This window comes from Myripristis murdjan, chromosome 9 (genome assembly GCF_902150065.1).
Source record: "Myripristis murdjan chromosome 9, fMyrMur1.1, whole genome shotgun sequence".
NCBI classification, from domain to species: domain Eukaryota; kingdom Metazoa; phylum Chordata; class Actinopteri; order Holocentriformes; family Holocentridae; genus Myripristis; species Myripristis murdjan.
Genome location: NC_043988.1, coordinates 15,471,272 through 15,485,064, shown reverse-complemented (window position 1 = coordinate 15,485,064; position 13,793 = coordinate 15,471,272).

The window sequence follows — 13,793 nt, the reverse complement described above, 5'->3', positions numbered from 1 at the left end:
TCAAAAAAAAAAAAAAAAAAGAAAGAAAGAAATGGAATAATCACATAATTTGATAGTTACATCTACATGGTTCCATTATCACCCAAACTCATAAAAAGATTACATACTTATTCCTAAACAGTCCTCACTTTAATTTTCCCTCAGCAGTTTTACATAGTACTTTAATTTCGACCCTACATGGGTTTTGGAATATATGTGTCCGGATGTTTGACACTCTGAATTAACAGGACAACCCAGGAGATTTGATATTACTTGAGAGACCTTATTAGATACAATCCATCAATGAATACTACCAAATAACAGAGGACACTCCTGTGTCAGGCCACATCTTCACTTTGCTGTGTCTCCATCTTGTTTATACTTAAGAACGCAATGTGATATTTCTTAAATTAGCATCTTTATTAAAAGGTGTCTTGCTTCCTCCATTAGATCCTGTCATGGTGGCATCTGGCTGATGTAAATCCTGTGTAGTTTGTGTTGGCTCAGAGTGAGAAACTCCGCAGGGCCTATATGCATCCCACCCCCACCCTCCACCCCACCCGGCCGTATCACCCACTTGCACACATCCTGATGAATATATGCAAACAAAGACATGCATAGAGAAGCTCATACAGTGCGCACATACAAAAACACCAAAGGAACATACAAACTCATAAGCACACACGGGGAGCATATACTGTACAAGCACACTCACACACGTATATGCATATATTCACAGAAAATGACCGAGAGATTGAGGGAGACAGGGAGATAAAGAGAGAGACTTGTCATCCTCCTGTCAGAAGCAGTAATCATTTCAAAGTGTTTCTCTCTGTGGCCTCTGCCACACGCCCTGTACGTTGAACGGTGGAGAATAATCATTTAAATGTCTCCCAATCAGCCCTTTGCCATCTTCAATTACACCTTTCCACCCTAACATTTGTGTAATTTTCTAATCTGGCTGAGGCGTGGGGCTGTCAAATGTGCCAGAAAAAGCAGCGCAGCGCCGGCAAAGACTGACAGATGGATCCACCAAGATGGAGAGGCACATCTCTGGATCCTCCATATACACTGCACTGCTGGCGGATTATGGCCACTTCCGATGGGGATTTCCACTATTATGACGAGAAGCACAAGTGATTGTTTTCGTTCTGTTAACACCCATGCATTTCAGAGTTGAAATACAAGGTTTCTAGGGGGAACTGACAATATCCCGAGAGGCCCAAGCCACGGCAGAGTCCAAAATGTGAATTTCAAATCTTGTTACACAAAACACTCATGGGACATGCACTTTCACACCATCCATGGTTTAGCATTACACAGGTTGACTAGTTGTTGTGGCCTGGGTGCCACTAAGTGATTACTGGTTCTGGCAGTAGCTCTGGTACGACTTGATATTGATTTTCTGTCATTTCTCAAGTCCAGTACTTAGTGCCTCTGTGTAGAGCCACTGAGGGGTAAAAGCTTTTTGAAAGGGCAGCTCTTGGTTGAACTTCACTTCTGGTAGTGCTGTAGTGAGCAGATGAATGTGGAGTGCCAGTACACCCCCTGAGGCGTCACCCATTACAGTGTTTTAGGTTAAAGTGCCCTCCACTTTGCTAACAGAAAAAGGCATCTAAAAACACAGAGAAATGGTCCAGACCCCCACCCCTCTTTTTCCCCCCTTTTGTGACACTGCACATGTAGAAATGTAATACATGAACTTATATGCCTTAATATCAGAGAAATACATGTGACAGATATAGTTATATATGAACCAAACATATATACAACATAAATAATAATAATATGCATTTAACAAATCCACATATTGTCCTAATACAGTCATATATGTTTAGCTCCAATTCTGGATCAAAATATATGACAGTGGTGTATAGTGACTCAAAAAAAATGTGTATTTGTAATATATGTTAGACATATATGTCAATATATGAAAATGTTTCGTAGTTGGGTATTTAATATGAAAACACATAGAAATCCCCCATATATATATATTAAATTTCAATATATGATAGAATGAAATGTATATATTACAATTGTACAGCTTAAGTACATATGCAGATACTGTATGCATCTTCAAAAATAGATATTGATACTGTACTGCACATATACATACTGTATACAGTGTGTGCTGCTTCACTGTGTTTCATCACAGAGGAATGGTTTTAAATATTAATAGCAAATAACTATGGAGAACTCACTACTCTCTTAGGACTGTGTTACCTGCAAAAATCGATGCCTGTCTGAGGCATCATTTGAAGCAAAAATTTGTAATCAGTGTGATTGCTTGGCAAGGATGATGGAATTATGTTTTAGATGCTCCTCCAAGGACAGAAATAAGAGATCTGTGGCAATCACTGCCAGAGTAATTATCAAAGAATGGTCAGACATACACACACACACACACATGCACGCGCACACACACACACACACACACACACACACACACACACACACACACACACACACACACACACATACACACACACACACACACACACGCGCGCACACACACACACACACACATACTGATTAGCTAATGCAGCTTGTTATGAACAAATGTGATGCTTCATTTCTGCTGGCAAATCAAACAGCTTTGGCTTGTGGTTTCAGACTCATTAGAACAGATCTAAGAGAACTGTTAAAATGGAACATGTGCCCTTGGTTCTGCCTCAAATACCTACTCCAATCCATCAGCTCCACACATCAGGACCGGCCCATCTGACACGAGAATGTGTTAGGGTACTGCTCCTAAATATTGTGAATTGTTTTTAAGGAGGAAAAAAAAAATCCCAAAAGAAATGATCAAACTTTCAAAAACGTGTGGCATTCATCTTCAAAAATCTATCATTTCATAATTACAGTTAGGCATCTGTTTTCATTATTATTTATTCCCAAAATGAAAACATTTAATTTCAGAAGGAAACTGATCTCACATACAGCATGTTACAAAATGCACATGTATTTTGAATGAGCGGTAGGCAATGTGCATGGCTTATACTCAGTGATGTCTGATCTATCATGAATAAAGAACTAAAATGAGGGATATCTACTTCATGGAGATGATTTCACTCTCTTCACCCCCCCCTCACTTGAGTCTGTATATAACTCTGGAAGTGGAGGACATCTGCTTATATCCCAGCTTCTTTCATACACTCGCTCTTACCTCGTCTTCCTTGTGATTTTGATTAGATGCCAAGGAGCACTTTTTTTCTGTTGCTTTACAACACAGATGTGACAATCTAATAAGGCAAACCCATGGTCTCCCTATCGGAAAACAACCCTTCTTTTGTAAACCATCTGTTTATGGTACTTTAAACCAATGCACCATGTTATATTTAGTGTCATTCCTCACAGGCCGTTTGATATTGCTGAGTGGCAATAAGCAACATTTCCCCCATGGCTCTGTAGTTGGCTTGAAAAATAGAGTAAATAAAACACATTGGGACAGCCTTACCTTTGGTTCAATAAAGGGAAGGCAGAGTAGGAGTGAGTGAAATGGTTAGTTTTTCTTAACTGTGCCAGTAATTTAATAACAACTAAATGTACAGTAAGAAACTGCCGAGAATGCATGTTTTGTGTGTGTGTGTGTGTGTGTGTGTGTGTGTGTGTGTGTGTGCATGCGCACGCACGCGCGTGCCTGTGTGTGTGTGTTGTAGCCCCAGATGGAAAAAAACAGATTAACAAACAAACAAGCAAACATACAAAACAGAGCATGGAGCATTTTGCAGCCTATCTACAAAAAACTGGATTAGTCTCGTCTTCACAAAAACTTCAGTCCCGTCCCACACTGTTCCTGCTCTCAGATCCTCGTTGCACACAGCCCTGGGTTGCCTGATAAATAATGCTTCCTGTCGTAGGCTTTCCATGTTGAACAGTTCACTGTTTGAAGACAAGTGTGGCTGTTCAGATTTTCCCAACTGGACTTCTGACAGACACTTACACAAACAGAAATCCAACACCTTTGCATCAGATTCCTCACCACGGCTGAAGGAGAGAGAGAGAGAGAGAGAGAGAGAGAGAGAGAGAGAGAGAGAGAGAGAGAGAGAGAGAGAGAAAGAGAGAGAAGGAGAGAGGGAGAGTGTGTGAGTGACAGAGGGGGTGGGGGGGTAGACAGACAGAAAGACAGATGGAACATGTGTAGGCTCTATACATATATGGATAAAAGAATAAAAAATAATGTGGTTACCTGTCTATTCATAAAATCCATTACGCAGAACCACTGCAGTGATGAACATCTTGTTCTCACTCGGAGCAAAACACCCTCTCTGACTGGCTATGAATAAGACTGATCTGTCAACACTATTTTCAGACAGACTCGCCCATGAGTATCAAAACTAAACTGGGCTTTCCTCACAAAAAACTGGAAAAGAAAGTAGACACAAGTCACACAATATAATCTTTATGTTTAAAGACAGCTGTACTTAATCCTTAATTGAAAGTAGGAATCAAATGTACCATGAATGATCTCCTTTACAAGTTTAAGGGAGCACACAGAAATGTGAAGTAATCCATGGGAGCTGTTTTATGTGTTAAGGCATGGCAAGGCACTTTTATGCTTTTCCAATAATGTAAAATGACACTAAAACAGCAAAACCAATGTTTAACACTGACATGTGGAGGCTGAATATTGTTCTTTACATGAATTTTACATAGCGGGGTAGTCATAGTGACTCATCTTGTAACTCGCTCCCCTGCTGATTAGCATTAATTCAAAACCTGTCAAGTCGAGAGCTTGGAATTATAAGCTTCTTGCTGACTTTTTTTTTTTTTTTTTGTTAAGAAAATTGCATTATCCATATGCTCTTAATCTTTGGATGATACTTTATGCTTGCATAGTGTTTTTTTTTTTTTTTTTTTTTTTTTTTTTTTTTTAGGTCATATTGGGGTTAAATGTTTTAAAAGATGCAAAGTTCTATCTCACAAACTGCATTTCAGTTTGTTACTAGGAGGTGTCATTTCCTATGCAATTGCAAACCTCAATTTGTTTGTGAGAGCCAATCAAAGCATCTAATTTTCCTAAATGTGTAATTATAATGGTGGGCCAAAAAACAGCCATTTTTTTAAAGTTAAGAATGACATCACTTCATTTTTTGCCACAATAGCAAAAGGAAAGTGAGTTTTTTTCACTTAATCAATGGTAATTGCTGTGTTAACAATTTTATCATTAGTTTTACATGGACCAGCTTGCTTAGTTTAGCTACAGAGCCTAGCAACAGCCTAGAATAGTCATCATTGTCTTTTAACAGGTTATGAACTTATTACTGAATCTATAGAAAGTTGATTTAATATTTAAAAAACTGTCCACTGGTTACTCCTGTTCACTACGGATAATGTTTCAAAACATCTACTGTGTGTAGCCTGAAGATAGGTTTAACTGTTAAAACAAGACATGTGACTCATATGTTGTGTTTTATTTCAGAACAGCAGCCAAATAGTAGAAGAAGGTTAAAAAAGGAGAAACGGGGACAACGGAGGTTAGGGACTTCAGATGGTGAAAGGACCAGGTGAGGGTGTGCAGTTCATCTTCATGGAAGTGTGCAAGACACAAACCACAGTGGACAAGGAGTAACAAAAATATGTGCAGAAAATCTGATTATCTCACCTTTGGGCAAGTAACAGAAGCCACAAGCAAAGTACAACGGCACACTGGCTGGCATAACACTGAACTCATCAAGATGCTGTAAATTGTTTAATATTTTAATCTTCGAAAAGTTGTTTGTTATGATGATCTGAGATTTTAAAGAGAAATCCTTTAATAAACCTTTTTTTTTTTTATCACTGGTGTGGCTCATGCTGTAACTTCAAGAGTGTCAGTGTAATTCAGATGATGAATATTACACCAAAACTGATTGAATTTGATGCAATCTAGTCTTAATGTTCTTCAAAGGTGATTTGATAATTCAATTTTACCATTAAATCGTATTCATCTTGTTTCCACTGAAACAGAGGCATCCTCGTTGTGAGCAGGACCTTATGACAGGAAATCCAAAGTGACATCACAGAATTATGGGTTCATTTCTGCTTGGCTTAAAACTTAAAACGTCTAATTGTCCTCACACTTTGATACTGAAGCATCCAGAGCAGCACAGGATGCAGGCCTTATTGAGCTATAAATATAGATTGCACCACATAACACTTTTGCCCGTTGGGACGCTGAGACTTTGATGCCCAGTGGTGTATTCAATCTGCACTCAATCCAGATAGAACCTTATAATTCAAAAACTATTAAAGTATTGCTTTTGATAATGTAATTTTTAAATGCTTTTTTTGAATGCTCAAAATGAATGCGGAGACCTCTGGAAGTACAAAGCAGATATTGCCTATGAATAGAAACAAACCAGTAGAATCCACCAACATACCACTTTTGTTGCAAAGCAAACAAACAAATAAATAATCTAGCCAAATGAAAAAAAGCTGAAAGAGCAAAGGATGAGGCAGAAATCCTCTGCCAGTGATTGTCTCGGCAAAAGTTCCTCCTTGAGCTGGAAAGCGAGGGCTTGGACCTCCACTGCAGCTGATAAGGCTGTGTGTGGAGTTATTTTTTTGGGAGGGGTGAAACCCGGCTGAGAGACTTTATTGATTCAAATTAATTAATCCACTTACTGAGGAGGGGGATTCTGTGGCTCTGGAGCGACTTAAATAGTCCACACAAATTAAACTGTAAATTTGTTGCCTTTAATGATATTCCCAAGTAATTGAATTGCAGGAATGTTTCAAAACATGTGGCATTAGCATGCAAAAACCATGTGTTTTAGCAATGGATAACCCAAATAAAATTTGGTATTAATTAATTTTTGATACGGTTCAAGCCTATTTAGTGTGATTGTAATTACCATCTCTGCGGAAAAGAAATAGTATGTGGGTTTTAGAGAAGAACAGCAGATAAAGCTAATACAAATTCACATTTAAGATGTTAGCAAATAATATATAGACAAACGTATGTGAAAAAAGATTTATTCGTGCATTGATCGCTAAAGTACGTTATTTCAATTTATGTAATCAAAATGGTCTTTTTGAAAATTCACCTATTCAAGGTGTTTTGTTTTGTAGGTCCACGCTTGTGTACTGCAAAGGGAAATTGAAAATCAAAAACTGGAGGAGGTGTTCTGTATTTTTTAACTTTTTCTTTTCTTTTTTTTCCCCTTTTTTTTCTTTATATATTTGGTCTGGCAGTAAAGTTGTAGGTGTCCCATATTGCTCCTGTTCCTCTTTTCTCCTCCCTAATACTTTGTGACAGCCGTACCACAGCATCCTCGGCTAATCCCAACAGGAAAAGCATAGATTAGACATTTTGTACCTGCACAGATGATTTTACATGCACTCCATGACAACTGCCACTACCCATGCCAAAAGAGAAAAAGAGAGAAAAAGACAGACATGGTAGAAAAATAAGTAAGACATAATTATCCCCTTCTAATTCACTGAAGGAAGTTGGTGGGATAATTGATGCAGCGTTGTTCCTAGCACATCTGTTTTCCATGACACATTCCACAGAGTGTATACATCTGGATGTGGTGTGTGTGTGTGTGTGTGTGCGCGCGCGCGCGCACGCGTGCGTGCATGTGTGTGTTCAGCATGTTTCCTACTTGAGACAGGTGAAAGTGTCTTAACACCTTCGCCGTGGATGCTTGTGTCACACAACAAAGATGCACACACACATACACACACACGCAGACACACTGACTCGCGCTGTGTTTTTGAATAGACTGCACATCGCATGCATTGTGTAACTATACATTTAAACACTGACAGATATTACTGGATCAATCATTAATTTTGAACTCTGTAAAACTCTGAAAACAACCCTCATTTTGGTTTGTTCACAAAATCTGCCTAATGAATTTGTTGTTATCCGTTCTGAATCAGTTCTTGCGATAACAGCAGCTCACTCTGCACAAGTACAAGCACACAATATTTTGGAGAAAAAAATTCCCTCCCCCAAGAAATTGGTATGGATGTATGACTGGTGCTTGATTTTCTCCCTGTTCAAATTGTTTTGAGAAGAGCCCATATGATTCTGGCGAAGTGCAGAATTCCACAGCCTCTCGTCAACAAACTGCAGAGCTTTCAAGGTGTCAACAAGCAGCAACCCCCGTTATAATGGATCTATTCCAGATCCACATACGGGGTGCATATTGCACCTCTACGGAACATGCATCCCAAAGACTTTCATTAACCTGGCACACTACCATCCACATTCTCATTAAGGTAAAACGTTTGTCAGTCTGGGATCTTTAATCCTATCGATAAACTCCCTTCCAGTATTACAAACATCCCTTCAAAAGCCAATGACTGTTTGCTAATTACATGAAAAATGTAGTGTAAATATATCAGTGCACATTAGAAACCCCTTGAACTCATATTTTCCCGTACATTTCACTGAAGTAGCCTCAATGTTTGAGTTTTTTTTCTCCATATTGTACAACAATGACACATATATATTCTGTATCAGCTGTTTGCAAAGTTTCATTGAAGCTTTATATTGAGTGAAATATTCACATCTAAGAAGCCGTTGTTTTAAGGTTGCACCATTAGATCAAATAGAAAATATTAAATGTTTTGTGTCAATTTATTTACTTTTCCCTGTAATTCAGCAGGACATATTTTGGATCTTTGGAAACCTTAGGGTCTCCTCTAGAAATTAAAATAAAGTACTGTGGGTTTGAACAAAGCTCGGCTGTGCAGCAATGACAAATTTTCCCATGGAAGTGGCAGAGCTGAAGAGGTTAACACATGTCAAAAGGAGGTGGGAAATTTGAATAAAGCCTATATTTTTTCAAACAAAAATCTCTAAACCGGCTTCAGATATTCCCATACACTACTTTGGGATGATTAGAAAGATTTATTTGGTTCCAAAAGGTGTTTCTACAGCTAAGGTCTATCATTAGCCCGTAATCTCAGTTGTGAGTCAATTCATGTAATATTTATTGAGATGTCATGGTTTTCCCCAGGAGACGCTGTGCCGAACATGTTTTGGCTTACAATGCTGATTCACATTCACAGTTGACGGCGTGCTATTACACAGGACGCAACAGGATGACCTCCCCAAGTCAAAGCTTAATCTCCCCTTCTTAAAAGGACCCTACAGTGAGGGCTAATGAAATGCATCTCCTCTCCAGCTCCCCAGTGAGTGCAAGAGGATTTTTCTGATTGAAAACTTCCTGGAGGTGTCTTGCTTGGTTTGTGAAACGTTGTAATTACTGCTGGGGCTCTCCTCCCTCTCTGTTTGCAGGGGGGCTGAGCAGCGTTTGCCTGCGCTCCGGGGTTCTCCCTCAGTTCAGCACACTTAGGCCCGTCTAATTAGAGTCTCTGCCACATCTCCATGCTGCTGTCTCCACACGCAGCTGGGGACGACCCCCAAATCAAGCTGCGGCGCACAAACTCTCCCCAACCGGTGCTAAGCAAGCAACAACAGGCGACACTCTCAACACGATGTGAGCGCTAGCTTCTTCCTTCTTTCTCTCATCATCCCCCCCTCTTTTTCCTCCTCCTCCTCCACCACCACCACCACCTCAGCCCTCTTTTCTCCATCCTTCTTTTTTCCCTCCCTTTGTTCTCCCTCTCCTCCTCACCAAGCTCAGGCAGAGCGGCTACAAAGAGCCCCACATAGGAAGATGAGAGGGAGCAGAGAGCGAAAGAGGGTGTGAGTTCAGACGCTGCACAGCGCTTGTGTGTTCGTACGTCTGTTTGTGTTTCAGCGTGCATGTGTGCATGTGTGTGTGTGTGCGTGTGTGAAAGTCTGAGAGAGTGAGACGGCAGGAGATCGCCAGGGTAGTGAGAGTCGGTAGTACACCCAGAGGCACTGAGAAAGAACAGAGAGAACACTTGCCCCCCCATCAAGAGCAGTTGTTCAACCCCCTGAGGCGAGGTGATGCAGGGATGGGGGGAGCATTGAAGGGCGGAGAGGTGGCAGGAAAAGCTACACTCGTCTGCTTTTCTCTTTCACCTGCTCACCTTTGCAGTCTCTTCACACTCTCCCCCACCCATTCCTTATGCCCCATGGGTTCATAGAGACTAGTGGTGTAGATTTATTTTCTTGTGCTTCTCTTTGTCTCAGATGAAGTTTAGAAAACGCCCGCTGACTGTATACTTGTAAATCTATAAGGTGCAAGGAGATGTGCCAATCTGTAGTACAGGTGAAATTCCCATGGATATGTGCATGTTTGTGTGTTTGTGATGGTGTGTAGACATGTTTGTGAGCATTCTCCCATGCAACACAAACATGCTGTGTATATTTGCTGTATTTTGAGGACTTGATTACACTGCCTGACCTCTGATTCTAGCTGGTGGGACAGGTTTGCAGCTGCCTTTGTCAAATCTCACTTTCATTTGAACCCAGAAAGTTGAAAGGTACCTTCTACTCTAAAGGTATATATTCATTATGTGTATTGCATGCATGTTTATATGGATGCATGTGAGTGTTATATGTGTGCATGCATGTGTGTGTGTGTGTGTTTGTGTCTAATGAGGCTGTGTTTGTTTCGATCAGGAGGAGAAGGTGCATAAAAACAGACGAGGACGACAGTCTTTGAGTCACATACAATGACGGATGAAACAGTTAGCAACATAGAGTGTGTACCCTCTGGGACTCACAAGCACATACATACAAATACACACACACACTCCTCATCCTCATCAAATGTGGAAAAACAACACATGAACACCGCAACGGTGTCAAACCAAAGCACGGCCATGCTTTCCTTCAAGAAGACCGCTGTGTTCTGATCAGTTGCAGCGTTGTTGCCAAGTTTGTCTCCTCACGTGTTGAGATTACATAGGGAGAGATGTGCATGTGTGTGTGCATGTGTGTGTGTGTGTGTTTACGGGGTGGTGGTGGTGTGGTTCCATCAATATGGTCCTGCACCTGGAGAATTGAAGAAAGTGACCACATCTACTGAGCATACTAGCTGCCCCACTCTCAGTTCTGCTCTTCTCTCTCTCTCTCCCTCTCTCTTTATATTTGAGAACACACACCTGCAGCCAGCCTCTAACCACGCTTCAGTAATCTGCTGACTCCCTCTGATTTAGAGCCTTATGTCTGGTCAGTAGCCAAAGGACCCTGGCAGTCTCACTAGTAATACGATACTGTACACCATCTATGATATCCATTCCCCTACACCATATCGCACCAGTACCAGAGGACAGGATAAGAACTAACAACTTGTCCTCCATGATTTCCTGACTGAAACTGTACCCCTATATATTATTTGTGGGACTTGAAGAAGGCAACATTGCAAAACACTATCTAATTTAGTTGGTCTGTAAGTGAGCACAGCAGTGTCAGTGCTTCTGATTGGAAATACCAACCCTGGTTTCAGGATATGATAGTTAAAACTTTGTCATAAATTTTAGCATGGTGGTGCTGATAACTGCAATTAAGGCCCATACCTCCAACCTGTAGTAATGTGAGTTCACAGAGGAAGCTAGCAAGGTAGTTAGTGAACTATGGCTGCAGAGAGGAGGGCTGTTGAGAATATAATGGATGGCAACATGTTCAAGCTGAGTCCACAGTGCAGATGTGCTTGTTTGAGCCCAAGTTCACTGCTACAGATTTTGGAAAGGAGGCAAAAAGTCAAGCAGTCTGTGGGCTGGACAGAGGGGATGGACAGGCTTGGGTAACAGCGATTGGTAAGTCACTGGCATTTTTAAAATTAGGCTCAAGTTAGTGACTGTCCTTCGCCCCAGTAGCAAGCAGGCCCCCAAAAATGACAAGAATATCATGTAATATATGCAGACATTTCATCCATTTAAAACACATTTAAAACACATTTAAAAATAAAAGCTTCATTGGTATTTGGTATTATAGACTGAAATGCTAGCCATCTTTCCAAGCAGCTGTCTTTATTTAGACAATTGAATATCAGTATTGAACTTAGTATCAACTTTGTGTCAGCTGAGTGAATGTACATACTGAACTATGTATCAGCTGTGATTTACAGTTGAATCAATGTTTATTTTAATGTCAACCTGTCAAACGTAAACACTCAACTTGGGGCCAATAGATTAACAGCTTATCAGCCTCATATCGGTTAGGGTTTGGGTTTTGTTGATACTAAGTTTTATTATTATCATTGGACACGATGATAAGTGTGCTGCTGTGCCAGCTGACGGTCGCAGCCAGTTTGCTTGTAAATATTATAAATAGGGAAAGTAATGACAAGAAGAATAACTAGCATCCAAACACAGTGGGTGACACCATGAAGGTATCATTCTTTTCTCAGTCAGGGGAAATCAGCCTCAGTGCTTTTTGTCATCGCTGTCACAGGACCTGTTGACCCCTCTGCCTGCTTCACCATCCTCATTTCTACTTTTCATCTCCCACCCCATCTCCCCCGTGACTCTCTGTGTTTGTTCTTGTCTTACAGGTCGTGCTGTTCCCGTCCTGTCCACTAGGTTTCACGCAGCCCAGCCCTGCACCAGCTGTTTCTCATCACTGGTGAGTCTTCAACAGTATAGTCAGGCCACCCGCCTTCCTTGTGGTCTCCACGTTCTTGTATTTGTCCATTGGTTACCTGCCTTCACCCCGATCTGTTTTTTTTTTTCTCCTTTTTTTCTTGGTTTGTTTGGCTTGAATTGCTGATTGTCTTGAGCTTTGCCTGGCTTTACCTCAATGTACTTTGTTTGTCTTTATACTTTTGCTTTACTTCTGGTGAAGTATGTAACGTTGTATGTCTGTGTCTGTGTGTCTGCATTTGGCTCCACATTACTCTGCCTGTCACAGGTGCACAACTCACGCCACAGCGCACCAGCTCAGTACTGCCAACTCTTTTTCCGGAGAAAGCAGTCATTAGCTGCTAAAAAAGTCAGGAGAAGTCATTAGATGATGTTATACACTGATTTGCATATCAATATGCAGTATTTGCCAGAGTCTCCACTCATAGCAGGGGGAGGGGCTTAACTCTATAAGTACTGTCCTCACCATATGTCTTGTGATTGGACAAGCAAGTGGTGCAAACTGTCATCAGAGTGATATTTTAGGAGTCAACACAATAGCTTCCCAATGGTCAGAAAAAGTTGTTAGACTTGTTGAAAGTCACTTATGAGAATTAATTCACCAGAGAGCCTGAAAAGTCAAAGAGCAAATCTAGCAAGAAAACTGCCAAGTTGGCCTTAGTGTACCATGTCCTTGCATACATGCATACCATGAAACCTATGAAAAAACTCATAAAATAAACACCAGTCTCTACAGTGGCTGGAACTTTAACAGTCATACTTGCTAGTCCTCCTGGCATTCTTCATGCCCTTCTTCCGGTGTTCGCCAGGGATTTCATTTCATCCAGTTTTCTTCCATATGCTGCAAATTTCAAAATTGCCTATTTACTACAGTTGTTTGTCATATTAACATAAAAAAAATATATATATATATTGGCCCTATACCCCAGAAGATCTCCCTACCTCTGGACAGTCAAGGTTGATGAGTACCTTGGTTTTCAATTCAAACTGCCTGTTGCTTTTGACAATGAACTCACCAGGGGGACAGTAAAGTGATAAAGTTGCCTTGTATGAAAGTTGCTCCAGCTCTTGCATGCATACTGTGAGACTTACAATAAACACCAAGTCTCAAATAGTGGTGGGAACTTTAACAAGTATACTTGCACACCTTCAAAATTACCCCAGGAGACTCACCCCCTACCCTAACACCCCAAACCCCTACTTTTGTTTTGACGATCCCCAAATACCTGAACCAGTTTGGGAGAACGCTATTGAGTGTTCAAGTGGTGATGTGTTTTTGTGTGCTTACCTGAAAGATACGTTGACCATGGTTTCCCTCAGCAGATACTCACATTTTGTCCAATGCAGTTATCACCACC